Raw genomic sequence first — 4,529 nt, forward strand, 5'->3', positions numbered from 1 at the left:
AACAAATTATATACAGATTTATTCCTAGTAGGGACATAGTAGTATACTCAAAGTATGATGCAAAGTTCATTTAAAGAAAACTTACGAGTATACTTGCAGAATAAAACTAATAAACTAGTAGATTACTGAGACTATACTTCAAAGTGTACTAAAAATGCTACAAGTATTTAATTAGTAAACTATCAGTATACCTATAAGTTCACTTTTAGTATAGTTGCAGTACAAACTAAAACGTAGATAAAAACTAGTTGTGTACTCAAAGTTTACTACTGTTATACTTACGTGTATACTTTTATATACTAGAAAGTGGGCCAATTTAGTCCCAAGGAGTATTAAATTACTATTATAGTAGTACTCTACTCTACTATTAAAGTATACTACTAGTACTCTGACATTTGTATACTTACAACATAAAGTATACTTAATAATATACTTGAACTTTACTTAAGTATACTTCATGAAATAAACTTGAAGAATCCACATTCTGTTCTTGCATCCATCAAAACAGCTCAACAATAACCAGCAGGCCTCCAATGCGGATTATAATGCATTTGGAGGAAATTGGCACCGAGGTCATCTGTATCCTGTTCATCACACATCTAATAACGTATGCTGAGTCCACATTCACTCTCATTAATGCAATACCACAGTTTCCTGCTCTGAACACAGGCCAGTGGAGGGTGCTGGAAGGTGCAGTTGCCACAATTATGAATGACTGTGTGAACACAGGTCACAGGGTGTATGCTGTGGTAGGGGCAGTTCCAAGCAATGATCCACATTATCAAATCAATAATTTAAACATACCAAGCCACATATGGAGTGCCTTCTGTTGTATTGATAACAATTTAATGCCCGGCATTCTAGGGGTAATATTGCAGACAACCGGGTGAATAACCCTCCCATTTGAGATGACTGTGCACAACCTGGAGACTGTACTCAATTTTCAAGTGTTTGGACATGCTCGATGGGCACGTCGATGATGGGTAACGGAATCAGCAGGCTGGGGGGAGGCTTCCTCGGAGTGGTACGTTGGCAGGTGGGACATGCCTGGCAGAAGTGCTTCACTTCGGCATCTAGCCCCGGCCAGTGGAAATGGTCTCGGATCCTTTGGACTGTATTCTCGACCCCGAGATGTCCCGCCATGGGATGCGTGTGCGCCAGTTCCAAAACTGTTTCCGTCTTCGACTGGGGCACAACCAATAGCAATTTTTCCTCCCCCCTTCGCTGTGCAACACAATACAGCAGGCCATTTTGAACTACGAAGTGCGGGAGAGGATGGGGACCAGGCTGAACTTCCTTGCTGTCAATGCTGCGGACTTGTGTCCAGCAATGTTTCAGCCTGTCGTCCTCGCATTGTTCTCGTGCGAATGAGCCCTCTTCCGTCACCTGTTGGAACACATCATAGAATAGGTTAGAACGTTGGGAAGGGGACTCACCCTTTCTCCCGCTGTCTGAAGCTAGCAGTTAGGGGTGCTGACGGGGTCCTCGGGCCAGTCCCCGTCTTCGGTGGCTCCCTCTAGTGCTGGCAGGCTGGGTGGCGCTGACGAGCAGGTGGTCAAACCCGAGCCAGTCTCTCCCGATCAATACGGGTACCGGAAGGTCCTTCATCAGTCCCACTTCCATCGGCCAGGCGCCAGGAGCGGCCGAGATGGTTACTCTGCGAGCTGGTACTTGTGGGGTCTCCCCCGTGCACACAGGTAATCGGGAGGAGCGCCTTAGAGTCTCCACGTGGAGGCAAGAGGTGGGACCGGACCAGGCTGACTGCGCTGCCGGAGTCGAGGAGGGCACGGAAGGGCTTCCCGTTGATCTTTATGTCAACTTCCGGGGCTCCGATCGCCAGGTCGCTGTGTACGATACAGCCTGCCAGCCAGTTCCGGATGGGAGGTACGGGAGCCTCCGTGGGCATGGACTCCTCTCAGGGAGAGGGAGCCACGGGCCTGCTGATTGTATTCCCATTCAAAGAAATATTGGGTGGCGCAAACCGGTGATAATCCCAACCGGCTGAGGATTTCCCTCTTCACATCTACATAGCGTTCAGCGGAAACTGCGGGGAGGGAGAAATATGTGCGTTGGGCTTCACCCGTCAAGAGGGGGGGCCAACACCCGTGCCTAATCTTCCTGAGGCCAGCCTTCAGCAGTCGCGGTGTTTTCAAACATTTGCAGGAACGCTTCTACATTGTCGTGGGGTGTTAACTTAGGCAGCAGTTTGGCGGCTTGCACACGGGGATCTGCTTGCGGAGCGCGTTGAGCGGCAGTGGCTTGAAGAGCCGTGAGCCCCTGCTCTGTCTCACCCTGCCTGGTGGCGAGGTGCTTGACAATTTGTTGCTGGCGGATGCTAATCTTGGTGAGCCGCTGGAGAATCTGATCCATGTCGGGGGAGGAGACCTTGCCTGCCATGAACCGGAGAAAGAGAGACAACGGTGAGTAACAGAAAAAAAACTGAGTTCACTTGCCGGTGATTCTTCACTTTTCTGCCCGCATTCTTCACCAGTCTGTCACGGGGTGAAGAATCACACGAGAAGGAGAGCTCAACTTAAACCCCCGGAGGGTGGATTTACTGAACAAAGTGAAAATTAAGTGCAGAAATACAGGTAGGTGCTCCGGTGGTGAGGCGTGCTTTCTTCCGTGAGTGCTGGAGTGGGGCTGGTCAGTCCTCAGCTGCTTTCTAAATGAAACAGGGAGAGAAAGCATTAGCGTCCAGTTTCATGGAGATCGTTGTCAATACTAGCCGTGTCCTTCGTGCTTATAAGCACGCCGCTTGATGAAGCGCAGCTGAGGCCGATCAGTCTGTGATGAGGACGTGCAGGTGTGGCTCGTCCGTTTCCAGGGCAACGCTGATGGATCCTCGGGACATTCGTCACAACATGAATTACAACCCCATTTCGAGAACAGTTGGGACATTTTGTAAAACACAGTAAAATCAAGATTATGTGATTTGTTCATTCTCTTCTAGTTTTTTATCATTTTCATTGACCAACTTAGATGTGTTTTAAAATGATAAGAAAATTCATTAGACCTAGCTGTAATAAATAAAACACGTGAAACTGATATTTAACTCACCAAAGACATTGAGAACAAAAGAAAACCTGCTTAAACATTTGTTCTGTAGTTTATATACTCCTCCATGTTCAGTTGTGGTGTCTGTGATGGTCAGAGATCCAGTTCATCCACTTCAGTCTGTCTCTGAATCTCCCATCAAGAACATCATCATACACAGTGATGCCGTCGACCCATTTATTGATCACAGCTATTAAAGTGTTTTCATTTCCAAAGCTCCAATGAATCACAGAATCATCCATTAATTCAGTAAGATCAGAGTTTAGAGTGACTGAATATCCCTTTAGCGCTGTCAATGACTCCACTTCATCGCCAAACACACCTGAAAAAGATTTTTTTTTTCTTACAGATTAAGCTTTAAACTCATTTGATGTTGATTTGATGTATTTCTATATGAAAATAACAGTGAATGTTAATCCTCTGACTAATTTAACCAGTGATTTATTACATAATAACAGAAAAGAAGCAACTGAAGCCATAAAATCACATTTAAAACTCACCAACCAGATGCCACAAACACGAACAGAATAAAACTAAGTTGAGAAACAATTTCTTCATCGGGTCACTGAAAAGCCCACAACAGTGATGCTTAAAATGTCTGAAAACACTCACGACTGAACTGTGATATTTATCTGGATGAATCCTCCTCCAACCTTAGTTAGTTTCCGCTCACACATTCATCTCCTTTAACATCACGAAAATCAACAAGCTTTTGCTGATCTTACATTTTCATATGAATTCTGGCCCTGTGTGAAAACTAATAATAGAGTGAAATACCAGTTTAGAAATCAGTATCTACTGGTGTTTTATTTAGTGTTGTGAGCTGTCAATCATATTTGACCTCTGACTAGGGGTGTGCAATGTTAAATGAATGAATGAATGAATGAATGAATAAATAAATGTTTTTAAATTATTTTTGTTTAGATTTTGTAAACAATACATTTGCTCCTAAAGCATTTCATATTCTAACTTCTCCATTAAAGTTAAATTGGTTTGTGCATTCTTTTGGACATTTTTACATTTTATAAGGGTATTTTACGTAGTCTTTTATGTCAAATTCTAACAATTGAAAATATATATAATTTCAAATTACAAAACACTCTAGGGTTGTTTTCAATCTAATGAAATCAGTATTAATTAAATCCATCTTTGCACTGCAGAATTGTCACAGAAGCTGCATCTGAAGCACTATTTAGATGTTTTTACACTGATTGTTTGATGCAGAATGAATTAATGATTTATTTCAATTTTTGTTTAGATTTTGTAAACAATAAATTATGTACAATACAATAAACAATAACAACTTCTTATGCATTGCTGAAGGTTTGTATTCCATCAGGAGGCACTCGACTAATAAATGTAACAAAACATGGAGAGACTCGAACTTCAGAGTGAGAAAACTTTATTGATAAAGGCAAATACAGATGGCAAATAGACAGAAAAGCAGGATCTTTTATCTAAAAGACATACAA

The sequence above is a fragment of the Labeo rohita genome, unplaced genomic scaffold (genome assembly GCF_022985175.1).
Source record: "Labeo rohita strain BAU-BD-2019 unplaced genomic scaffold, IGBB_LRoh.1.0 scaffold_221, whole genome shotgun sequence".
Lineage (NCBI taxonomy): Eukaryota > Metazoa > Chordata > Actinopteri > Cypriniformes > Cyprinidae > Labeo > Labeo rohita.